This window comes from Podarcis cretensis (assembly GCF_951804945.1).
Source record: "Podarcis cretensis genome assembly, chromosome: 12".
NCBI lineage: Eukaryota > Metazoa > Chordata > Lepidosauria > Squamata > Lacertidae > Podarcis > Podarcis cretensis.
In genome coordinates this window covers 45,870,371-45,896,395 of record NC_137181.1, presented here as the reverse complement: position 1 = coordinate 45,896,395, position 26,025 = coordinate 45,870,371, and the positions used below count along the sequence as shown (strand labels likewise).

The following is a 26,025-nucleotide window of genomic DNA, read 5'->3' as shown; positions in this document are numbered from 1 at the left end:
GAAGGAGCGTCTCCACCTCCATCATTCTGCCCGGACGTTGAGTTCCAGAGCCGAAGGCCTTCTGGAGGTTCCCTCGCTGTGAGAAGCCAAGTTACAGGGAACCAGGCAGAAGGCCTTCTCGGTAGTGGCACCCACCCTGTGGAATGCCCTCCCACCGGATGTCAAAGAGAAAAACAACTACCAGACTTTTAGAAGACATCTGTTTAGGGAAGCTTTTAATGTTTAATAGACTATTGTATTTTAATATTCTGTTGGAACCCACCCAGAGTGGCTGGGGAAACCCAGCCAGTTGGATGGGGTATAAATAAATTATTATTATTATTATTATTATTATTATTATTATTAATCACATATGGTGTTGTTCAAAAGCCTCGTACCTTTGAGTTTAAAAACTTAAGCTGTATCCTGGCCCTTTGATTTTAGTTACACCTATTTAGATTTTATATATATATATATATATATATATATATATATATATATATTGTGCAGAGGAAGACTAGAGAAGTACAAAATGGACTGAGATTTTCATGTTGTTTCTCTCCATGCAGTCTTTGTTATGCACTCGCAAGAGAAAATAATTCTTGTGAACACCCAACACCATTGCAAAGTGCACCTTTAATGTTAATCATGGTTCAATTAAAAATATTATTTATGCTACATTATGGAACCATGACTAGTGGTATTATTATTATTATATTGTGCAAGGAGTATCCCCACCCCCACCCCACGCCCCCTATTGTTTGGCCTTTGCTGTTGCCATGCTGTCAGTTGTGTTGCTATGGAGGCTGGAGGGTGTGTGTGTGTTTGTGCGTATCAAAAAGGTGATTGGTTAGCTCGCTAAGGCTCATGTTGAGGTATTTCTATGGTGAGTGACAAAGATAAATAGGTATATATTCACATAGTACCTTGCATGAGAGATATATGTCTTCCTATGCCTTACCACCAGATTAGTGTTGTATGTGTGGAAATTGCAACTTTTTATGCCGAAACTCCAACTAAAAATAGGCTTCAATTCTTTATGTGAGAGAAGAATTCCGAAAGCTGCAAAATAATGATGAGCTGCTAGACCACGTTAAGCTGACTGCCGGAGAAAGACAGGATCATATGCAGCACATTTTCTCATTTGCCTGTGGGCACTGAGAGTTGGTCCCTCTCCATATCTTCAAATTCCACCCAAGATAACAAAACTGACAAAAAAAAAATCCTGGTCAGTCAAGCCGTATCCTGACTGGGTATCTGATATATTAGATATCGCTTCCCAGCAGTTATTACCCGTTTCCTGGATAGCTTCTTGAAAGCTAAACCAAAGCACCATGAGATTTGGTTTCCCCTTCTTCCTCCAGAGAGGTTCTCTAAGGAATGCTGGTGGTGTGGGATGTCGCCCTTTCTGAACATCTAACATACCACTGCAAAGTAATAAGAAGCACAGCAAAACCATACCCTTCAATACTTCTTCGATGAAAATAGGGACGTCCTATTCTATCATCATTGTCGTCATCATCATCATCATCACCCCACCCATCTGACTGGATTGCCCCAGCCACTCTGGGCAGCTTCCAACATATATATATATAAAATACAACATTCAACTTAAAAAAAACCCAACCTTCCCTATATTGAGTTGCCTTCAGATGTCTTCTAAAGGTTGTACAGTCGCTTATCTCCTTGGCTCAGGGGCTGCATAACTTCATACCCACCAATATTTCTCTGATGAAAATAGGGATGTCTTAAGGAAAAGCAGGACATTCCAGGATCAGATCAGAAACTGGGACGGCTTCTGTAAACCCGGGACTGTCCCTGGAAAATAGGGACACTTGGAGGGTCTGGGAGCACATTCCAAAGATCTGCCACACTAAGGAGACTTGGGACTGATGTACACTCGTTTACAACGTTAAAATGCGTTATTTAAATGTGACACCAGAAGGCGCTGTAGAGCAATGAGCCTTTGGCGATGGAAAACTGCATTGAGAGTTATATGACGTTATAGTTAATAACGTTTTTACAGATCAGTGTAGATCCAGCCATGTACTGTTGACACCTCTCTCTCATTCTACCCACCTCCCACACTCCATGAAAACAGTAGTAGAGGGCATGACGGGGCATCTGACCTCCCTCTGGCTGAGTCGCTATTGCATTCAAGGATGGAGAGAGGGAGGGGCCTCTCCATCCTGGGACTCAGCCAGTGGGAGGTCAGGTGAGCCATGCAGCCCCAGAATGCCATCCATTATTACATGGAAACTTTTCTCAGTTTCCTTTATCAGTGGAACTGTGGGCAGGACTTTTCTAAAACAACAACAAGGCAGCTCGATTGAAATTTAGTGCCAGATGAAATTGATTGGAGAGGGAGGCCCATGGCCAAATTGCAAGTAGGACAGCCCAGTGTTTCCCAACCTTGGGTCTCCAGCTGTTTTTGGACTACAACTCCCATCATCCCTTGCTAGCAAGACCAATGGGAATTGTAGTCCAACAGCAGCTGGAGACCCAAGAATGGGAAACACTGGGATAGCTGACCCTGAGCTGCAGATTTGACTTTACAGTGAAGCAAAGTGAAGCAGTCACTTGAAGCAATAATATTAAGAGCAGGTGTTACTTTCAGAACCTCAAATTCGATTTATGTAGGGAGGAAAAAGAGCTCCACTCTGATCCAGAGTGGGAGGCATCAGGTATGAAAATGAGTTCTGCTTCAGGTATGAAAATGTCCAAAGCCAATTTACTATCAAATGACCTCCGCTCACAACAATAGATGCCAAGTTGTAAACCCATCTATATATGTGCATAGGATAGCTCAGTCGGTATAGCATGAGTCAGATGACATGCATATATGATGATTAGGAATCCCAGACCCTATTCCACATCAGCAAGAGCATAGCAACTGTTAGGATCTCTGGATCATAAATATGAAGGGTAAAGTACACGTTTGTACAGTTAATATTCATCAGCTGCATGTGAAACTGTATAGCAAATAATTACAATGAGGTTGGTGAGAGATGGAAGGGATGAAAATGAATCTTTAATCTGAAAAGTAAAACCTAATTGTTTCATGAAATATTTAAAAGGCATGTTTTGTATTATATATATATATGCACACACACATCAAATTGTATTATTGCAGCTGTTTTGTTGGATTCATATAAAATCCATGTTAATAGCTATATAAGAATGCTGTTCTCTTAGATTCATCCTCTTCATTAAAAACTTCCGTTTTATTTATCATCAAGCCACGTTTATGGCTTTCATTGCAATTTACAGTTGGAACCAAGATAATGCAGTTATATAAATACGGTTAATTTTTATAGAAACAATTGATTAGAAAAACAGTATTATTTTTTAAAAAAAGGCTCTAAAGCACCATCTCAATTAAACGATGTCCTACATCTCCTAATTGTTACAAACCCCCCCCCCTTTTTGCACTTGTCATTTTTGTAGTGCAATACTATAGATCTATATTTCTTTCAGTGCTGCGAGACTAGAGGCTGCTTCCAATGTTCTGAAAAAGCATGTAAAGAAGCAATAAAAAATATAATGTGTGAGTAAACAGATGCAGGTACAAGATCTGGAAAAGTTCCTTGAATCTCCACTGCTGTTCACAGATCTCAGTTTAAGAATATACAGTGGAAGCTTGGTTCTTGAACTTAATCCATTCCGGGAGTCCGTTTGACTCCCAAAACCATTCGAAAACCAAGGCGCAGCTTCCAATTGGCTGCAGGAGCTTCCTGCACTCAAGTGGTATCTGTGTCAGATATTCAGCTTCCAAAAAATACTTACCGGGTTTGCAGCGTTCAGCAGCTGGTTTGTTTGACAACTAAGCCCTCCAGGAACCAAGGTACCCCTGTATTGGAAGGATTACCTTGTCAGTTCAAACCAAAGGTCCATCCCGTTCTGTGCAATTTGAATTTTCATATATAATCACTTTAACGCTTTTGAGATTAGAAACTGACTTCTCTTTTAAACACTTCAAGGCCAAACTATGCTTTTAAAAAAAAAAAAAAAGAGTAGGATGGCCATCCGTGTATCAGGGAAGAGGAAATGCACTGCTATACTAAAAAAAGAGGGCATGGATTTGCACAAAATTTGAATATGTCTTTTGTGCAAATTTCGGCCAAATTTCAGAGAGGAAAAGCACCCTGTCTCTTCCTGCCAGGACTTGCTCTCAGCAATGGGGCATAACTGATGAGCAAGAGCTGCTGCTCGCTTATTTATTTATATTAAAAAATATTTACATACTGCTCTATTGGAGAAAACATATCACAGCAGTTTCCAACGGTAGGAAAACACAGAACCAAACAATAAAATCATAAGAAGCTTTTTAAAAGTTAAAAGCAAAAGGAAATCAAGAACAAACAGGAACAGACCATTACGCTCCTATTAAGACAAACGTGAACTTCCTCGCGTGCACACAAACAAAGAACAGCTCCCTTCACCACCCCAAGCCCCTTGCAACCAGTCCATGCCATCTACCATGCTATCTAGTGGGCACAGAGCAACATGAGCTGTGCCAGGGCTGAAAGCAAATTAAGAGGCTAGGTGGCTGGAGTCTTGCCAGCACTGTGTTTGGTTAGCGCAGCCAATCACCCAGTAAGCAAAGGAAGAAACATACAATTGTGTCTTGTAAGAAATAAATATGTTTCCAAACAGGCAGCAGGGAGTGGCAGAAGATCTGGGGCCTAATTAAGCAACCCAGGGCTCAAGCCACCGGGGCAATGTCTCTTTACCACCATAAAGGGAAATGTGCCCTCTTTACCTTTACCACCATAAAGGGAAGTGTACATCAAAGGTGGGACGCAGGTGGCACTGTGGGTTAAACCACTGAGCCTAGGGCTTGCCGATCAGAAGATCGGCGGTTCGAATCCCTGCAACAGGGTGAGCTCCTGTTGCTCGGTCCCTGCTCCTGCCCACCTAGCAGTTCAAAAGCACCTCAAAGTGCAAGTAGATAAATAGGTACCGCTCTGGCAGGAAGGTAAATGGTGTTTCCGTGAGCTGCTCTGGTTTGCCAGAAGCGGCTTAGTCATGCTGGCCACATGACCCGGAAGCTGTACGTCGGCTCCCTCAGCCAATAAAGCAAGATGAGCGCCGTAACCCCAGAGTCGTCCACGACTGGACCAAATGGTATGGGGTCCCTTTACCTTTACATCAAAGGGGAGATGCAGTATCTGCCATTAATAACAGGGCTCTGCATCCCATTCGAATGAAAAGTTTCCCCAAGGCTTTCGTTTGCTGGTTCTGTGAACTAACACAGCATTACTTTTATCTCATACACTCTCACCAGTGCTATTATTCTATTTTTTAAAAAAATAGGTGCCAGAACTCACCATGAATACGTCCCTTGTTCTTGTAGAATGTCAATGGTGCCCACCTGAGAGGTGCCCGAACTGAGTGAGTTCCGGCTGAAAAAAAGTCCTGACTCTTTACTGCCCTCCAGCATTTAGATGGTGAAGCCAAGGCTGCAATCTTACGCACAATTATCTAGGAATATAGGATTGCAGTTTAAGGCTACTGATTTCCAGAGAGGCAGCCATGTGCATAGGTTCTAGTTTGCCACTCACAGCCACGGGGAATGCACTAGCTGGGAAGGGCAGGGAGTTGGGTAGAAGAGATTCTAGGTTCAGAGTACTTCTTGAAGCCCAGAAGAGTAAAAGGTAGTGCTAAAGGACCCCTGGACAGTTAAGTCCAGTCAAAGGCGACTATGGGGTTGCGGCACCCATCTCGCTTTCAGGCCAAGGGAGCTGGCGTTTCTCTGCAGACAGCTTTCCGGGTCATGTGGCCAGATGACTAAACCGCTTCTGGCGCAACAGAACACCATGACGGAAACCAGAGCTCACAGAAACACCGTTTACCTTCCCGCCACAGTGGTACCTATTTATCTACTTGCACTGGCATGCTTTCAAACTGCTAGGTTGACAGGAGCTGGTACAGAGCAACGGGAACTCACTCCGTTGCGGGGATTCGAACTGTCGACCTTCTAATCATAGTCATGTACTGCTTAGCCTTAGATATTAACTGGTATGCTGAACGATCCCAGTTGGGATCCATCACCATCATCAACAAGAGGCATTCCGGAACAAAGAGCCCCAGAATTTGCTATAATCCTTACAACAACCCTATAGGGTAGGCTAATAATACATGTGGCTTTCACTGCAGTGGCAGGCAGGAATTTAAGCCTCAAAACAGGGCAAAGCAAGAGAACTGCAGTGGCACACGAATAGTCTTCAGATTCAGAGGAGGACTGCCCGGAATGTGTACAGTGGTACCTCTGGATGCGAACGGGATCAGTTCCGGAGGCCCGTTCGCAACCTGAAAAGAACGCAACCTGCGCCTGCGCAGGTCACGATTCGCCGCTTCTGCGCATGTGCATGACGTCATTTTGCACGTCTGCGCATGCGCGAGTGGCGAAACCTGGAAGTAACCCTTTCCAGTACTTCCAGGTCACCGCAGGATGCAACCTGAAAACTCGCAACCTGAAGGAAACGTAACATGAGGTATGACTGTATATATAAATATGCCTGCATATCTGTGAATTCTACTGTCGGTTCCAGCTCTTCATGTACATAGGCAGACACACACCCCAAAGCCCCCCCCCAACCTGCTTGTGAACATTAAATCCACTCTCAAGGCTAATTCACTCACCCCCTTGATAATGACAGAGGCAGCTCTGAGCTCGATGCGATTAAAGAACTGCCTTTAAGCAGCAGGAAAATGTGCTGGGTAAACTACAACTCCCCAAATGCTTCTTTATAGCTGCGCTGTGTGAATAAGCAGCATATCCGCCAGCAGAGGAAATAAATTAAGCCCAGCCTTTCAATTGACAGGCTCGGCCTCCTCAGAAAAGAAGGTGCAGGCCCAGGTGGAGCATTCAGTCTTTGGGTGCCGTGTGTCCTTGACGCAAGCTGCAATTAAAACCTATTGACAACCCGGAGTGTCCTGAGCTGGGCGTGGACCGCGTGATTTCTCCCCCACCCCCCTTCCAGATTCAATTAACCCTTAAGCATTTTCCTGACTGCCAGCCAGATGAACGCTTAGGGAGAGAGGACTGGAGGCGCTGCAAGGGTAAGTAGGTGATGTTTGATAACGCGCCGAGAAATGTCTTGTAACCTTGACAAGAACGGGCGGCAGCTGCAGGAGCGATTCCGCACGCCGTTCAGAGCAGTGCGGATGAGTCGCTCCCGCAATGTTGCTTCAGATGTGCTGCAGTGGGAACCTTCAGGTTAAGAGCCACACCTTGTAGGCCGTGAGTGGAATAACAGGGTAGAGGATGGGAAGGGATATTAGGTGGGATTATTTGTCCACCTAGGCTAGTGCTGGCTACTCCTGGGGTCCACAATGCAGCACAGGTGGGCACCGTGCTGCCCTCAGGCTACTGTCCCCAAGACACCCTGCCCCTTCCATTAAAATATATATATATTTCAAATTGGCTTTAAAAAAAAATCAATCAAGGATGACACTGGGCTTAGGTGTAAAGTGAAGGGCAGAAATCCAGCTCCCTCACTCTCTTACTACCCTCTCCCCAGAATGCCTCTCAGTCCCACATGAGGGTGCTTTGCCTTGTTTTCTTTGGGGTTGTCTGATGTGTGTTTTGCCTGCTTTTTCTTTTGCTCGGGTTCAGGGGTCTTTTGCCTGGGTTTGTGGGTGGGGCCATGGGCGTTGCCAGAAGAGCAGCGGTGCAGCTGCCCGCCCACCCCTAAATCAAGTAAATAAAAACACTTAACTAAAAGTAGAAATAATCAGAATATTTGAAATTGAAATGCATGCTGAGGTCACTGGGATGATGTTGCGGCACATTCTAGCGACGCCATTGGCAACTTCACTGAGCGATAGGCACGGCTTCTGCGAACTGACCAATCGTGTCACGGGTGGCTTGGTTCTGGAACAGGACAGGCGGGTGTCCTGCACCCCTACCCAACATAAATCCTGGCTATGCTCATGGGTGGGGTTTTGCCTGATCTGGGGACATGCTGCTTCCCCCACCCCCCGGCGTGTTTTATTTATTTGGGGGTGCATGTTTGGGTGAGGAGCAGGTTCTGAGCACCATCAGTTTTTCTTCTGTGAAATGGGCATGTTGTGGTACCCGCAGCAGTTGCTTAGGTTTTCACATGCGCCCCATGCCTCCAGAAGGTTGGAGAATAGAAGCAGCTTGCTACTATGCTAGCTTCCTGGCAGGTGGGTCACTGTTGCTTGTGGGAGGTAGAAGGGGAAAGGTGAGGTGGTGGTGGCGAGGTCAGGGCAATGCCAACCCCGGGCTGGCTCTGCCAGCGCATTTCCACCACACAAACCGCCTCGCCCCCCCTCAAGCAAGGAACAATGACCCACCTACAAGCAGAGTGGCTCCATCCCAGCCAGCAACCCACTAATGTTAGGCAACGCTCCCTGCCCTAATTGACTTTCCAAGGCTCTCCAAGGTTTAAGGCAAGAGTCTTCCCCTTCATCTGCTTACCTGAGCCCTATAACTGGGGATGCCAAGGACTAGGAATTCCTGCAAGAATATCATGAGCTATGGTTCCTTCGTCTTGAAAGCTGCTGCGGAAATAAAATGGAATGTGGTGGAAATTTTACTATAATGGATCCCCTAATCTAAGGAGCGGCACTTATTACATTGATATCCTGCCTTGTTCTCCAAGGTGCTCAAAGAGGGCATAAACAGACCATTTCCTCTCCCTGTTTGTTGTGAGGTAGCCTGAGGCCTACATGACTAAACAGGGATCTGGGCCTAGGTCTCCCTACCCCCTGCTCCGTCGCCAAGAGTTTAAACCCTAGCGCAGCTGTTTCACTCATTACGCAGCAAATTTGGGGTTTGTGTATGCAATGTGCCTTTAAAGCACATTTAAAGTGTATGTCCCCTTACAAGAATCATGGGAACTGCAGTTCACCCCTCAGAGCACTACAATTCCCAGCATTAGGTAGGTTAAACACAATGCTGTTTTTCTAGAAAAAGAGGTGCCGGAATTCATCATAAACACCTCCCTTGTTCTCTTATGGCGCATACTTGAGAGGTGTCAGAACTGAGTTCCAGCAAAGTCCTGCTTTTAAAAATCCTAGGTTTAATAAATGGTGTGTACACAGCATAAACACTGTCAAAAGGGAGCTGCAGCCAACTGAGTTCCCCGGCTATGTTCAGTCTGGTCAACATATGCAGCAGAATGAAAAGGTAACAAGGCAGGGTTGGACCGGCCCTATCATTATGCAGAGTGGGGTGGCTGCCTTAAGCAGCAGATGATGGGGGGGCAGGGGAGCAGAAGCAAGGCGCTGAGCAATAGGACTTTGTGTGCCATGTCGCCAGCCCTCTGCCTCTGCTGCAGTAGAAGTTGCTGTCCCCTTGCCAGCATTGAAGTAAGATTCAACGGCATGTCCGCTCAGTTTCTCTTGATGGATAAGGGAGTGAATTGCCATCTTATTCCACACCTCAGGCAGCAAACTGTTTGGGGCCAATCCAGAACGAGGTGGCAGAGAAGAAATGCAAAGTGATAGAATGGACTGCTCCATTTTTATTTTTATTTTTATTTTGCTGGTGGGTATGCCTTTTTGAGGGATGCAGGTGGCGCTGTGGTCTAAACCACAGAGCCTAGGGCTTGCTGATCAGAAGGTCGGCGGTTCGAATCCCCGCGATGGTGCTAGCTCCCGTTGTTTAGTCCCAGCTCCTGCTCACCTAGCAGTTCGAAAGCACGTCAAACTGCAAGGTATAGCTAAGATAAATAGGTATCGCTCCGGTGGGAAGGTAAACGGCGTTTCCGTGTGCTGCTCTGGTTCGCCAGAAGCTGCTTAGTTATGCTGGCCACATGACCCGGAAGCTGTCTGCAGACAAACGCCGACTCCCTCGGCCTATAGAGCAAGATGAGCACACAACCCGAATCATCTGCCACTGGACCTAACGGTCAGGGGTACCTTTACCTTTACCTTTATGCCTTTTTGAATGCTGCTTCCTGTGTAAAACAACACATGGTGTGAAGTGGACTAGAATAAAAAAGGTAAAGGTAACGGACCCCTGGACGGTTAACTCCAGTTGAATTCAGCTATGGGGTACAGAACTCATCTCCGCTTTCAGGCCAAGGGAGCCGGCACTTGTCTGCAGACAGCTTTTCCAGGTCATGTGGTCAACATGACTAAACCACTTCTGGCGCAACCGAACACCGTGACGGAAGCCAGAGCGCACAGAAACGCCATTTACCTTCCCGTCGCAGTGGTACCTATTTGTCTACTTGCACTGGTGTGCTTTTGAACTGCTAGGTTGGCAGGAGCCGGGACAGTGCAATGGGAGCTCACCCTGTCGTGGGGATTTGAACCGCCAACCTTGTGATCAGCAAACCCAAGAGGCTCAGTGGTTTAGACCACAGCGCCACCTGCATCCCCACGACTAGAACCTCTCTCCTGGTGTGTGTGCAGAGCTGTTCCTAGGGGTTGGTGAAGCTGGCTTCTGCTGGGGGTGCAGGCCCAGAGAGTGTATGCAAAAATCACCTATTAAACTATGGAGTATATGACACATATGTGTGGCAATTTGCTGTTTCAGCAAGATTAAACACAGGAGAAGCTTTGCTTCCTTCTTGCACCGCAGCACAAAGGTGTGTGGGGTTTTTTGCCCTTCCTCCTCGCCTTGCCTTCATTCCAGATGCTTTGTGTACTTGAGTTGTATTAAATCTAGTCATTTCGAATGTGGCTACTGTGATGGGCGGCTTCCAACTGAATATTAAAAACAATACAGCATCAGACATTAAAAACATCCCTAAACAGGGCCACCTTCAGTTGTCTTTTAAAAGTAAAATAGTTGTTTATTGCCTTGACATCTGCTGGGAGGGCGTTCCACAGGGCAGGCGTCTCTGCCTGGTACCCTGTAACCTCACTTCTCACAGCGAGGGAACCGCCAGAAGGCCCTCAGCGCTGGACCTCAGTGTCCAGGCTGAACAATGGGGGTAAAGTGCTTCCCCCCCCGGGGGTGGGGTGGCAAAACAGCTCCTTCCCAAGGGTGCAGGACGTGCTAGGTACACCTTTCTCTCTGTTTGTGTACTGCCTGCATGCAGTTTCAACATCGAGTAGCATTTAAAAATGGCACCCCAACAAATAGCAGACCTACATTTTGGGACCCTGAAGGTCAAACCGTCATGGGGGGCCCTTCACAACCAGCAACAAGGTCTGGGTAACCACTGTTGCCTTATTCAATGGGGTTGTTCCATGGCAACCTTGACAACATCTGACTCTCAATAAAATATTAATCCATTTGAGTACAGTGGTACCTTGGGTTACATACACTTCAGGTTACATATGCTTCAGGTTACATACGCTTCAGGTTACAGACTCCGCTAACCCAGAAATATTGCTTCAGGTTAAGAACTTTGCTTCAGGATGAGAACAGAAATCGTGCTCCAGCGGCGCAGCAGCAGCGGGAGGCCCCATTAGCTAAAGTGGTGCTTCAGGTTAAGAACAGTTTCAGGTTAAGAACGGACCTCTGGAACGAATTAAGTACTTAACCCGAGGTATCACTGTAGTGAGACTCAAATTGGGTCTACTAGACCCCCAATTTTTAAGCAATGGGGACTAAATTTGCTTCTGGGTCCCTTCCAGGATTAGGGGCCCCGAAGCTTAAACTTCATTAGTTTCATAGTAGATCCTCTGTACTCCTAGCAGTACAGTTCTTTTGCACCTCAGGATCCCACCAGCTCATTTTGCTGCATGCGTAGTTCACTTGTATAATATACCTGCTTGCTGCATTCACACTTCCCATTTTTAGGCGCAGGCCAAGGTGTTTTGTTTACACTGACAGTGCACGTTTTAAAAGTGATTCTCTGAGAAGGCTGTAAAGGCAACCTTATCTATTGTAAAGGTCATGGGTGCTGTGAGCCCTGCATGTAATTCCCCTGCCCGCCCCCCAGGAAAAAAAGTCCCACACCAATTAAACTACTGCTTTGGTGCTTAGAATCCAGTACTCATTTATACTCTTCAAGGTTACAATATTAGGGTTTGTACAGGACTCCAAACAAATTAGCAAGGGCCAAGGTGGAAGACGACGAGCGCTTGGCTGGTAGGAACTTCTGCTGTCAGAGGCAGTCTGAATACCGTTTGCTGGAAATGACAGGAGGGGAGAGCGCTGTTGCTGAAGCAATCTTCCCTCACACAGCAGGACAATGAAGTGCTGAGAAATATTATCTGCATTCAGCTGCACATTCAGATGCCTTCCCAGATGCATATGTGCTACATCATGTGCGCTGGGCTGTGGACTGGATCCTAAGATCTGCCACATTGCAAACAAGTTTGTGCCCCTTTTGACAAAAGGTGCAAGAGAGAAGACCTGAAATACAGGACAAATCTGTATCAATACAGGATTTTGCCTCGAAATATGGGACAATCCTGTATTATAAAGGACCCTGCTCTTGGGCCACCTGAAGCAAGCTTAGAGCCAGGAATTTGGAGTCAGGCCCAAAGAACAATCCAAACGGAGGCAAAATTAGAATGCGGTAGAACAAGACTAGAGTCATAACCTTAGAGCAAAACCAGAAACAAGAGACAGGCAGGAGCTCAGGTTGTTGCTAGCTTGTTGTTCAAGCAAAGCAGAAGGAGGATCTTGTACTCCTTCCCGCTCAGGAGGAGAAGAGCCAGCCTGGGCAGAGTCAATCTGGAAGGTCCTTGCCTGAGAAACTATAGTGACATTGTCACATTAGGCAGTGGTTAGCAGTTCCTGGCACTTCTCTGAGAACATGCACCACTGTAACTCACCACATGGGGCAGTGGTCAGCAGATCTTGGGAGGGCGGGAACCTGACAGATATACTCCTTCCTAATTAAAAGAGTGATTGGTACCAAGTTTGGATCCCATTTCTGCAGAATCTTGCTGGAGAGCTCTTTTCTGACACAGTGGTTGTCAGCCAATGGTAGGGTATTTTGGTGTGTGTGTTTTTTAAGCCAACTGTATTTCCATCTTAATAGCAATTACTTTTAATTCAAGGAGACAGACAAGCAGGGCTAGGCTTGCTGAATTCTAAAGCTGAATCCAACTGCATTTTCTCTAGTAAATTAAATTTTAGCAGAGAAGGCTAGTCTGGCAAGGCTTGGCTTGCGATGCTAGAAACCAAGACATTTGTTCTTGTTCCCCACATACAGGCACACAGCATTCCTGTCTAGTTTCACGGCTGGCAATTAAAGCTACTCTTCAGCTGCAGAAATTGATAACATGAGTGAAATAATAGAGCTGGTAATTTGATTCTTCATCAGTCTTACTGGAAAACCTTTTTGGTCATTTACTCCCTTAGCAGTCATCTGCTGGTGAAAATTGCTGTGGTCGTGGGGGGGGGGGGGCGGGCAGCTCCCATTAATAGCGTGATATTGTAGCTGCTAATGTCAAAAGCATGGCTCTGTATGAAGTAAGAAGACTGATTTTGATCCTAATTGGAATAAGAGGGGAAAGGAAATTAAGAGGTCACCAGTGAAAATATCAACCGAGGACAACCCAGAATTCCTTTGTAGTGGAAACTGGTTATCCCACCCACATGAGACAGGTCTGAGTTACAGCTGGTCTTTTTTTAATGGTTTTTAAAAACGGGGATCAGATATTGCTGCTTCCTCCCAGAATCCTCGCTGTAACTTGATACCTGCAAACATCTAGCAGTATTTCCTTTGCTTTGCAATCTCCCAACCTGAGTTCAAATGCAGACCCCATGACTCCAGCCTGGCTGTTGTGTTTTCCCCACACTCCCCTCACTCGCTGCTTTGTACAACATCCCTGCCGCGTGAAGAGTTGGGAATATAGGAATCTTCCTTAGTCATTCCATTGGTTCATCTACTTCAATATTGTCAACACTGACTGGCAGCATCTCTCTGCCAGGCTTTCAGGCAGGAGTCTCTCCCAGCCTACCTGGGGACACCAGGAATTGAACCTGGGACCTTTTGCATGCAAACCGGGTGCTTTACCATTGAGCTATGGTCCTTCCCAGGTAGTGTGGCTTTGTCTGAGGCCACCTAGTGAGTTCATTACAGAAGCTGGAGTATTATATTCACTTAGCTGGGAGTAAGCCCCAATGAACTCAATGGGATTTGTTTCTGAGTAGACATGTTTGGGATAGTCCTGCTAGTGGGATTTGAATCAGAGTTCCCAGGCAGCCTTCTGCTATGGTCTATGGACTAATACAACAAATGCTACTCTATTCGATCCATCCCATGCATGCAGCCTTATTCTATCTAACCTACGTACCTATACGCAGAAGCAAGCTCCACTGAATGAGATTTACTTCTACCTCGCACTGGAGTGCAACCTTACCCATTGACTGCACTCTGCAAATTGAGGACCTTGGAACAGGGCACTGATGGCACCCAAGAACATCAGTATTCAGAAAGATGTTGCATCAAAGCACACCAAAATTCCCCTGCCTCTTTTCCTATGAGTGGTGTGGACTTTCCTCACATTCTCTCTTTCAGCGCCACATACTTCCCTCCTCTCTTCCATTCTTTTTCTCTTCAAATGATTTGGTGGCTCCTGTCCATCATAGAATTGTAGAGTTGGAAGGGAACCCCAAGAGTTCAACCCCCTGCAAAGCAGGAATCTCAGCTGAAGCATCCATGACAGATGGCCACCCAACATCTGCTTAAAAACTCCCAAGGAAGAAAAAGTCCACAATCTCCCAAGGGAGATTTGAGCTGGTCCCACTGACCAACAGCTCTTACTGCCCACACAGTTCTTCATGATGTTTTGTCGGAATCTCCTATCTTGCAACTTGACTGCGTTGGTTTGAGTCCTACCTTCCAGAGCAGGAGTAAACAAGCTTGCTCCATCTTCGACTTGACGGCCCTTGCCATATTTGAAGTTGGCTATCGTATCTCCTCTCAAGTCACATAGCCTGAAAACAGCTCAAATAACAAATCCTATCACGATCTGACTGCATTTCTAATAAAAAGCGGAGGTGGGGTGGAGGAACTCCTCTGTTATAGGATGTCTAAGCCGAGGAGGTGCAAATTGGGCGTTTGAACTTCAAAAGGGCTTGACTTGAAAGCGGAAAGCGGTAGTAAAAAGTTTTCGGGGAGGGGGGTGCGGAGGAGTCCTATCACCTTCATCCGGACAGATCCGGAGAGCAGAGACTTGGAGGGTCTGTTTTGATGAGGATTCTTTTACAGGACTCATGTCCCCATCGCACTTCAAACGCCTGCGACTGGGCTGGTCTGGGGTTTTGGTGACGCCTTTCCATGCGCCTTTCGAGGGCTGCCTGGGCGTGGCTCTAGCACAAGGCAAGCAGGCGAGGCGCGAGGTTTGCTAGCGCTTCAACGATAATAAAAAAAGTAACACAATAGCATCCTACTGCAGAACGTTTGCTCTGAAAGAAGGCGGACGGGGGGGGGGGGAATGTAACACTTTGCATTGCCTGCTGGAAACGATCCTTTAAAAAAGCGCATTTAAGCAATCGGCACCATCAGAACAAGGCATGCATTTGGTGTAGAATGAAGCAAAATACTTGCCTGCACACTGTTAGCGTTTAAAATTAATAGACCAAGCTGTGTAGCTGCTATAAAACAAAACAAAACAAAGCAGAGGAAAGGTTTGTGTAGCAGACTCTGCAGGTCATTCACTGCGTGTATTGGATTGCAAAACCTCGGTAGTCTTGTTTTTTCAATGACTGGCATTTTGAGACTGGATGGTTTGTTTTAAAGATTTGTTGCCATCAGATTTGATGGCTTATAACCGCCCCCATTTAAGCAATGCGACGCTTTCTCGCTGCTTTGAACAGAATCGTTTCATTTTTCTTAAAAACAAACTAACTAAAACACCCTGAATATATAACACGTAAGATGAAGGTGCGGTTCAAAGTGAGTCTGGGCGTTTTCGGGGAGGGAAAAAATAATTTTAGCGTTATTACTGGTACAGTATTATTAACTAATGGATTCTCTCCTTTCAAAAAGGTAGGAAAATAGGCTTGTGCCCATCTCTGCACGAACGGATTATAAAGTGATTGATTGATCGGGCGATACTGTACTAGGTATTGCCACACATACTTTTCTTTGCAAATACTGTAACACGCCCGCGCGTTCATTTCTCGCCAGCTGGCCCTTCCAGGATCCAACCCAATCAGATCACATCAATATGTGCCTGAACCAGCATGTTGTGGTTCCCCTTGGACTTCTGCCTGTCTTGTTTTTGAACTTTATGTGGAAAGCGGGGGAATTTGCAGCCCCAATTTATCCAAGTAGTACGGCCAAACCCAATCTCTGCTGTCATTCAGAGAGATCAGAACGAAGCTAGAACGTGATGTCTTCATTGATCAGAAACACTTAGCTCTGAGTATTTGTTTTCAGCCCGATGCTGTCGAAACGAACTACAATTTTCAGATATCTGGGTCGTTTTGGGATTTACCACTAGCTACAGTGTTGGGTTATGTCCCTGCACGTATTTATTTTTAATCTTACATCAGTCACCCAAACAAAGGCTTCTCATATGTTGGCTATCTGTACTATTTCTATGCGTTCCTTTTTATTAATCAAGATAAAAATATTTTGATTTTTACTTATGTAGCGCGAAGGTTAAGTTGCTATTATTAAAAACAATTGTTCCGAAATATACTGACGGTCAATAGTCTCGAATTCGCTAGTTTTCTAAAAGTCTCTTTAATAGCTGCTCAGGTTTCGGAATTTCTCTAAAAGTCCCCTTTATTGATTCGTCGGTCAGTGTTTACTTCTGATTAGGAACTGGCCTCAATCACTAATAATGTTGACTCGTCATCACTTATTGATTTCATTTAAAACGGAACTAAACTCCTATTTTCCATCGGTATATTCTAACGGAATCTTGGAAACACCAACGTGGTTTTTTGAAACATGATCTCACCGCGGTCATTGTGTGTCTGTGTAGTTGTTTTAGATAGGCAGGTAGATATAGATATAATTATATTATACAATAAAATGGCAAATGCCTTTCCTCGTTTTTTTGAGCACGGATGGACGGACGTACAAAGATACAGGATCATCCGCCTAAATGCAGCGGGAAGTTCTCCCGCGCAAGCCCCCACCCCACTGAAATAAACGGCGGCGCTCTTGCACAATTCCCCTTGGTTTAAAAGAGACTCGACTCAGGACGGCCCGCTGGTTTCTTCCTCCTACGTGTGCAGCTCATGTTCTCGCTTGCTTGGCCTTTTCCACTCAGTAAAAAAAGTCCCACGAGGATCATGGGCAGAAACTTTTCTCGCAATTTGCGTGCTCGGTGGCGGCTCCATTTTGCGGAAGCAGAAAAGAGATGCGTCCCCCATAAATATCTAGGCAGCAGGGGCAAAGTCATTACACCCCCCTGCTATATGTTCAGCATGAAAAAAAAAAGACTGTTGTTATTTGCTTAAGCAATTAAATATCGATCGCCCCACACCAAGTACTAATATAATCATCCAATCCGGAGTGCTTTTAATTGGTCTGAAGAAGAGCTTTACCGGCCATTGACATGCTGGTCCCATTAAAAGCGAACAACAAGAACATATTGATAAAAGCATTAATATACAAGTCATGGTATTTATACATTGGCGCAAATGGAGGACGTGTGACTGATACACCGGGTATTAAAATTCAGCGTCAGGAGACGTATTTTTGCAGCGTCCAATTTCTTTTCCACGAGGAAGACAAAGAGGGGGAACACAGGTTTAATGCCATATAGGGCTCAGAGGCTGCATTTTCTTCAGATAGGAAAAGCAATTATCTTTACGGATGATTAATAGTCAAGCGCGCACCCGTCCCACCCGGCACCCCAGCATGCGCGCTCCAAGTCAGGCGTTCACCCTATCCCTCCTTGCACCGCCAGCTCCAATTGTTTTAACGTGACCTTTATAACTGTGCGCCTTCGTCGCGCGGCCCCAGCGTGCGCCCACTTAGGCCTTCCGCGCTCCAGAGGGGGAGCGACGAGTCTTCTATCAGGTCCGTCGATCTGTGCCTTTTTTTTTCTCTCTCTCTCTCTCCACCCCCCACTACCCCCAAGTTGGCGGGGGGGGGCAGCTCAGCTGCAAACCCAGCGGAAGCGTTTTGCAAAGGATATGCCGGATGGAGACACACTCTGCAACCTCTCCAGCGGAGGCCGCGCGCGCCGGACCGGAGAAGGGGGAATGGGGAGGGTTAATCTGATAAACGGAAAGGCCGCAGGGCGTGCGGAGCAATGACAGATCTTTGCCATTTGTTTCACACTTCCTCCTCGCTCGATTGACCATCCTGGGCAGTTTGAAAACGACCCGGCAGACGCACGCATGCATACACCCACCCACACACAGAAGGAAGCCTTGTCGCAGGCCCCAGCGATGCGCACCGCCACGTGGGCGCCTCCGGGCCTCCACCCGGCAGGCCCGGCTTTTCTTAGGGTCGGCTGAAAAGATGCTACCCGAAGGTCCAAGCGATTCGGCCCTCCGCCTCCTTTGCATTTGATTTGTATGTCTGCTGCTGCTGCATCGCCATCGTCGTTGCTAGCAGGGCCTTCAGCGAACTGTAGATAAGACGGGGCCACGTGGCATTTCAACTGCAACGTTTTCAGAATGACAATTCCAAGTTGCAGTCCTAAGTAATAGCTGGAAGTGAATCCCATGAAACTCAACAGGGCTTTCTCCTGCGTAGGCTAGGCAGGTAGAGGATTGCACTGTGCACTTATGCACACTTTCCTGGGATAAGCCTCCCTGAACATAGTTAAACATGCATGGTATCCAGCCATTATTTGGCAGCCTGCTTTCTCCACATTCTAGAACCCACATTTTGTTATGTGAATGGGGCCACGATGCCTAAAGGCAAGGTTCTGAATCACGGTGCAGTGCCTGGTGTTAAAACCAGTAAAAAAAAACCCTAGCGGACCCTGCCTAGCTTTGCAAATGTACACCTGGTTTCCTTTGCCAGTATCCACATATGCATTACGTTGTGTGGAATCAGAATGAATATTGTGTTATCATCATCATGCTTGCCACAGGGAACAATCTGAGCCGGGTCAAAGCCCCAGAGCCCATTTGCAATGGCCTGGCCCAGCCCTGGAGCATGTGATGGAATAATGAAAAGTGGATGAGTATGTGCAGAGTGCATTACCATCACTGCTGATTGTTGTCACCGTTGGCCTCACCCAGGTCTCACAATTGACAGCTTGTACACTAAGCCTTCGGAGTTTTATTACCACACACATTAAAGGCCAAAGGCTCAACCTTCCGAGCAGAAAAGCACTCTCTGCATATGAGTAATCTTATTTAAAATACCAAAATGGAAAAGAAATTAATTTCCCCATACACAAAGGATCGGGCTTGGTGAGTGGAGAGATCAGAGATCTCAAAAATGACAGCCATCTACTAGATGCCATTAACCGCACCCGCTAGAGTTGCATTGTTCTTTATAATTGTGTAGGAAATCTATTGCCTTCCAAACTGCAATGATAAACCTGTTTATTTATCTTCGGGTGAGGCATTATTAGAGTCACATTTTCTCGACTGAAATCAAGACAGAAAAACATATTTGCCAATAAAGAACCTATGGTGTGAACATGAATTCTGACCATCATTTCTGAATTTGCCTTTTGTACTCCAAGGTGAGGGAGGGAACAGCAGAATCTTGTGTATGGGGTCTGACATACTGGAAAGATGAAAGAAGGCAGCATATGGATTTGCAGAAATAATTATCACTTTTGTACTCCTTAGGACCTCTTGCTGTGCAAGCACAGGAAATAAGAGCAAATTATACTAACGATTTTTAAATGCAATTTTCAACTCCAGCCACTGACAGTGGTTTGATAGCTCTGCTGCTTCTGGCACAACCGCTGCAACGAAACCAATCTAATGCGCAATGCTGGGAAATGGATGTTTCCCAGTCGCTGGTTCGTCTTCGCTGCGACCAAGGAGGGCAGCACAGCGCGCTCGGAAAGCACATTTCTCCCATCAAGTAGAGATATGCAACCCCGAGCTACGCGCGCCTACTCGGAAGCAAGCCCCCGTTCAATTCAACGAGGCTTACTCCTAAGTAAGTGTGTGCATTACGAACTTCGCAGTCTCCCGATTAGAACTACGATTTAAAGATATTAAATATGTTGGGGGGTGGGGGAGCTGGTTTTTAAAGCATCGGGACCACGCCCACTTCCATGCAGCCGACAAGTGGCTCAAGTAGGAAGGAACACACGCACCCCCGCAACTGCTGTCAAACCGGCTTCCCCCTCCCCCCGCCTACGTGGTTTAGCTTTCCAGGCCACCTATTTGGGCAAATCGCATACAAATTAACGATGATGTTTTAAAAAACAAAACCCTGGTAGACGGGCGTGGGGGAGAGTCTGCAACGTCTTGCAAGATGTTCAACGGAAAGGGAGGAGGGGAGGGAACCTGACACGCGTCTCGGGTAGCCTTCCCCGGCACGCGCGCGTCATGCGGTCCTCCCACCCCACCCCATACTTTTTTTTTTTTAAATAATATATAAAAAATCTGGGCCTTTCTCCCTGACGGAGACGCCGCCGTTCGCCCGCAGAGAGGGAGAGCTGTGCAGCCAGCAAGGATCGCCACCCGTCTTCCAATGGCATCCGAATCCCGGGCTCACCCCACCCCCCACCCCGCCTCCCCCACCATGCGCGAAAGGATATATATATATACGGGAAAGGCGAGAAGCGGTCGATCAATGGAAGGAGCCGGAATCCACGCAAATCGCCTGGGAGAAGCAGCCAAGCGGGCAGAGGCGCAGTCACGTGCAGCTGCTGCCACCGCCGCCGCCGCCGCCCTCCCCGTTCTGGAATGCTAATAAACCCGGGGAGTTCCAATGCCGAACGCGGCGGAGCTGAGTGTTCTTTTTCCTCCTCCTCCTCCTCCCGCCCCCGCCCCCCCCCCCACGTCGGGGGAACCACCCGGCACTGCAGTGTAGGGCGCAGTGCTGTTGTCACCTGATCGCCAGGCGCGCCGCCCCTCGCTCCCCCGCCCCCCATAAGTAAGGAGGGAATGGTAGTGTCTGGTATGTGACACCGCAGCCCCGCCCCTGCGCGATCTGTGGCCGCTAAGCCTCAGAAGCTGCGGGCGCCGGCGGCGGAGAGAGGGAGATCCCGGTAGCTGCGCAGCCACCGCCTTCATGAACAGGTGAGTCGGTCCAGCGGCAGCTTCTCTTGGTGCTGCGAGGGGAGAGAGACTTGCCTTCTCCGCGGCGGGCAGGTGAAACTGTGTACTGCCGTGCTGGGTGTACTGCCCTGGCCCATTTCTTGCAGGGCTTTCCCGTTGGTTTACGAGCTTGGTTTTTGCGGAGGGTGGCGCAGGGCTCCTGAAACAAGCGTGGCTTTGGGGGACGGGGTGCTTGGCTCAAAGGATATATGAGAAGATAAGAGATGGTATGTTGCGCTGCTGAACAGCATCATACAGAAGCCACGAGATCTTTAGATTATTATTATTTTAAACAAAAATATTGGTTTTTTGTTTTTAAAAAGATAGACCTTTGTTTGCTAAATGTCACAGGAAAGCAAATGTGAGCGGCTTGGTTGTAGAACTTTATTGCCACACGATATTTAAAAATGGAGAGGGATGTTTCATCGCTCTAACCACATGAAACAAAAACATTTACCTACATGGATATGTGTGTGTGTCCCCCCCCCTTGCCTGTCTGGTGTGTAGCACATGCATTTTAGGATTACTTGACTTTTTAAAAAAATCTCATTTGATTTTTTATTAACATATTGATCTCTGTGTTTAGGAAATGGAAGGAGAAAATATTCCCCTCTTAATGAGGCCAGATATGGGCAATTGGGTTTTTCATATGCTACAGAACTTTGTATGTTAAAAAAATGAGAAATACAGATGGAACAGAAAAAGGAGAGCTTTCAAATGCAGGGTGGGGGTGGAATTAGGCAGTTAAGATGAATTATGACTAAGGAGGCACCAGGGAGTACTAACTATGCGATCCAATATGTATCTATTCAAAATATATCCCTCTGAGCTCAATGGGGCTTGTTTCCTAGCTTGAGGCTACAGCCCTAGCCTTGTTATTTGGAAATAACCCCCACTGAATTCAGTGGAAGGTATGTTGAGTAGATTTGTATTGGATTGTGCTGAAAGTTATAGATTTAAAAAGACCAGGTTACATCAGGATGCTTACTTTTTGGCTAAGGAAACTCTTATTAAGGGTTGACAGTTTGGTTATTAATCTGTTTGGAAAGCCATATCTGCCAGGGGAATGGGTGAAATTCCAGGGATGTGCAAGAATGGGTGTATCAGCGAGACTTTTTGCCAATATTGTATATCGTGATTGCTCTGTCTGGACTGCACAATTGCTGGCTCCACAGTGAAGCTAGAGATAGCCAAAGACTGTACTTTTTGCCAGCAAAATTGGCAGCTGTGGAACAAACCAGTATGTCGAGGTAACGCCCAGTGAATATGTCCTTCTCAGAGACTCAAGTTTGTCCTTGGTTAAGCAAAAACATTTCCTTTCATCAAGTTACTTCTCCCCCTCCCCGCCACTAATGATGAAAATGGATACCCTGTGGAAACTTGGAGAAGGAGTGGCGCAGAATGACCCCTAAATTCTGTTCAGCTGTGTAGAAAACCACACTAAAGCCATAGAATGGTGACATTTTTGGACGTGTATTTATGATCTTGGGCATTGTAGGAAAAAATACAGAGCAGAGGAAACTTAAAAGGCTTGAGCTTACTTTGACAATGATCACTGGGTAGCAAAGAGACATTCATTAACTGGGTTCTGATTTGTAGGATATGTTACTAAAAGAGGAATCACTTATGCTTAATTCTTAGTGGAGTTAAGGTAAGCTATTTGAGTGGTGTGCAATGTTTGGGGCAGAGGAAGGAGATTATTCAGAGGCTAGTAAAACTGAGAATTCTGTTGATCGCAATGGGAACTACAATTATAGGCATGGATGGAGAACTGAATGAGACAGAGATTCAGATAAGCTAATGCGTGTGGGTTGAACCTGTAAGGACCATTTGATCAAGTTAATTTTGGATAGAGTCTATTTCAATGGGTGATACTAATAAAATATCACAGTAGATCTCTCTCTGTCTCTCTCTATCTCTCTCTCCAATCCTGCATTGAGATGATAAAACTGAACTTTTATTATGGCCTTGTAACTGGGGACTTGCTTGGGAGCAAGCCTTGCTAAACACAGTGGGTCTAACGCTTTGTAAATGTTTAGGATCAGGCAGTTAAAAACCTAAGCGGCTACATACAATCATAATTATTCCCTGCCACTAGAGCTCCTTTTTAGAATGTGGGGTATATAGCGGACTCTGGTGCACTGAAAGGAATGGGTACCATGTGGAAAAAACAGGTATTAGTCAGTTACAGCCTGCATCATGGTTAGCTTTAGCTAGAATTCTCAGCATTTGTCTTTTTTGTTCCTTTGGGGAGGACAGGAAGTTCTCAGAATTCACTTGGCAAAAGCAGAAGCAGAAGCTTTGTTTGTCAGGATTTAATTTTCTACAGGCTCTCAATACTACTGTGTTCTTTAATAATGTAATTTCGGATATAATTCCTTGCAGAGTTTGTGCATTAAAGGGTATTGAAAGATATGCTGTGAATGGAGAGTCCAAAACTGTCAATTTTAAGCGTTGATATAAAACAGAGGAGAAAACATTTGGTTGTGGGGGGAAATCAGCTGCCACCTGAGGGATAATTAGAAGTGTGATGGATACAAGATGCTTGACAACATGTGCATTAAAAGTGCCTTAAGAACGCTGGTGTCAAAATGATTAACTTCTGCCCTGTAATACCTGCCTAAGAATGTTCCAGAACAAAATGGCTCCTCAAGTTGTCTCGCAAATATGTGCATAGGATTTCGGACTGGAGCATTCCAGAACACCCACCTTATTGCTAAATGGCCATTCAAGCAGAATAAACAATTAGCTTTTCAAACTGACACAGCAAATCCAAGAACTGAAGTTCTTGGTGCAATTGAATTGTGGCAGTACAGAAATTGAGCTTGTCTCCTATAATTTTATATTAACTAAGCTTTGGCTCAGCACGGAGAGCATTTGTTAAGAGAAACTAGCCGTGCAAACCAATGTGAAATCCTGCTAGCTTTTCCAGAAGCCTACAAGAACTGTTAATAATCTGTGCTGATGGGGTTTAAGCTCCCCCTCTAACACTGGGGAAGCAAACACACAAGTTCCAAATTTGGATAGCAAAACAATAATGCCTTTATTAGGACCATCCAAAAATCACAAGGTGGTGGCCAAGCTTTTAAGCGCACTGGGAATCTTCAGTTTAGATGTTAAGCAATAAGATTGAGCAGGGTGGGGAGAGAGATGTTGCTAGGCTTGTTGGAAGCCCAACTCTGCATTCAGCTACCAGCCTTGAGACAAAATGGAGGAGCCGTTTTTTGCAGACTTAATTAAAGTAGATTGTGCCTGGCGCAAAAGACCACTGGTTGCAGCAAGGCATGCTGGGTCAAAGAAACAATGGCCTTTCTCCCTTTGAAAATAAAAAGCAACAGTTCTTCAAATCTGCCTTTAAAGCCTGGGCCAATGACCTCCTTGAGTGCTTTTGCTTGGCTGGAATGTGCCCTATATCTGCGGCGATGCCTGTTGCTTGGATGGATGGAAAGATGGGGACTGAGTAAGTGTAGGAACCTCTGGTTTTTGCGGGGCTTGAACATGTCCTCTCATGCAAAGGCAAGAGTTGAATGTGTTGGCCTCTTTCCACTTTGGCCTCTGGCCGTTAGCTCTGCTTGCTGGGGCTGATGGGAGTTGTAGTTCAGCAACATCTGGAGGGCCAAAGTTTACCCCACACCTGCTCTATAGACACTTGCCTGGTTCCTCTGATGAGTAAAAATTGGAGAGTTGTCAGGGTGCGAGGAACGCATACCGCATGTTGCATTGGTGTGTGAATAGGGCTGCAGTTCCATGCACGGTTACTCCCAAGAAAGTCCCATTTAACTCAATGGACATCAAAATGCATAGGGTTGCTCTTCACACAAGTATATGCAGTCAGGCATAGTGTCCTTTTTGTTATTGTAGCTTGCTTGCTTTCATGGGCTAGTCAGTGGCTCTTGTGGGCTTATTTGCAAAGCTGGCTTTTTAATCTTTATGGGTGATGACTGGCATCCAGGTATGTGTTGCTTTTTGAGAAATACCGGTAGGCTCCTTGGGTGCTCACAGCTAGTTGTATTGTCCTTTTGGATCCCAGTCAGGCATATCTCATGGTGGGGGGCATAGCAGCCAACTCCTAGGGTCCGAGGGCCCTTCAGCCACCCCCATAAAATATTTGAGGGGGCCGCCCCCCAAGTTAATGTGCATTGTCATTCAAATGGTGTGCATGTGCCATGCCATGTGATCGATTATGTGGGGTGGGGCTGACCTAGCCCCCTCCCCAATATTTTATTCAAGTTGACATCCCTGGCAGGGTGGATGTCTGAATGAAAAACATGAAAATCTGCTGCACTGTGTTACAGGGAGGGTTGCCAACATGGCACCTGCAGGCACAGGTGTGCCCACTAATACCTGTTTATGCAAGATTATTAGTGATGTTTCTTAGAAGGCTGAGAAGGCCCCCCTTCCCCCCTTCATTTATGTTTGGATGCCAGCCTCTCCTCACTTCCTTTATGGACCTGGCAAGGGTAATCCGTGATCTTTAGAGACTGAGGGATGGTGCTGGCAAGTACTGGATCTGTCGTTTTTCTGTTGTGCAGCCCGTACAACACCAGCGCAAGGCTCATTTAACAGGACCCGGTTCAATTCTACTGCATCTCACTTTTACCCAGACCACATGGAAAAAATCGCTCTGCTTGTCTGGGGGAAGAAGGGTCAGCTTGGCGGGTTGTTACCCCTGGCACTTTCTCCAAATTCCAAATGTGCCTGCAGGTTATCTGAGGTGAGCATATGGAGTTGTGTCTGCAATCCAAATGAACACTCCAGCACCTGTCATGAATCCATGTACAGGATGTATATATGATCAGTTTTGCTAAAGTCATAGGCTAGTGTGGGATTAGGATTGCAGCGAGAATGGATGGCCGCATCTACACTGCAACTTCATTCTGGCTTTATGCAAGTTTAACTGCCATGACTTTCTCTGAAGAAGTTTGAAGAAATCCTGGTGAGCTGCGGACAATTTTATAATGGTGCCTTTCACAAAGCTACCATTCCCAGGGATATTTGAGCTGCTC

At 46.2% G+C, this 26,025-nt stretch overlaps 1 protein-coding gene and 1 long non-coding RNA gene across 8 annotated transcripts in view; one reads left to right on the top strand and one right to left on the bottom strand.

Annotated features, from left to right (window-relative positions):
* The window catches only part of LOC307199531 (uncharacterized protein), a 111,804-nt gene that overhangs the window by 76,051 nt on the left and 9,728 nt on the right, over positions 1-26,025 (bottom strand). The window lies entirely within an intron of this gene.
* LOC307199535 overlaps positions 20,870-26,025 on the top strand; it is a 99,250-nt gene continuing 94,094 nt past the window's right edge. For 6 of the 7 annotated variants that reach the window (XR_013832004.1, XR_013832005.1, XR_013832010.1 and 3 more), the window contains exon 1: positions 20,870-21,001. This is a non-coding gene — a long non-coding RNA (uncharacterized lncRNA). The remainder of the gene's footprint in view (positions 21,002-26,025) is intronic. The other variant, XR_013832006.1, reaches the window with a different exon arrangement.